Raw genomic sequence first — 430 nt, forward strand, 5'->3', positions numbered from 1 at the left:
GCTGCGAGTCTTATTTAAAGGAGTTGATGGAACTGTGACTTCAGCAGCAGCACCACCAGTTCCTGGTTGCTAAATTTACAGTGAGGTCACAAAACTAGTAGAGAAGTTGTGCTCAAATAAGGACTGACTGCTGATCAAAGGATGGACCACAAACTAAAACTAAATTTGTCTTATTGAGATTTAAAGGGATAAACCAACACAAAGCTGCACATAATTGATAATTATTATAAAGTGGAATGAAAATGATACATGGTTTTCAAAAGTTTAATCCAATAAAAAATTAAAAAAGAAAAAAAAAAATTCAACCCCACTGTGTCAGTATTACAGCAATTACAGCTGCAAGTCGTTTGGAGTTTGTCTCTACCAGCTTTGAGCATCTAGAGATAATAGCTCAAGCCCAGCCATGTTGGATGAAAAGCAACTTGCAATT

Source organism: Astyanax mexicanus, chromosome 4 (genome assembly GCF_023375975.1).
Source record: "Astyanax mexicanus isolate ESR-SI-001 chromosome 4, AstMex3_surface, whole genome shotgun sequence".
In the NCBI taxonomy this organism is placed as follows: domain Eukaryota; kingdom Metazoa; phylum Chordata; class Actinopteri; order Characiformes; family Acestrorhamphidae; genus Astyanax; species Astyanax mexicanus.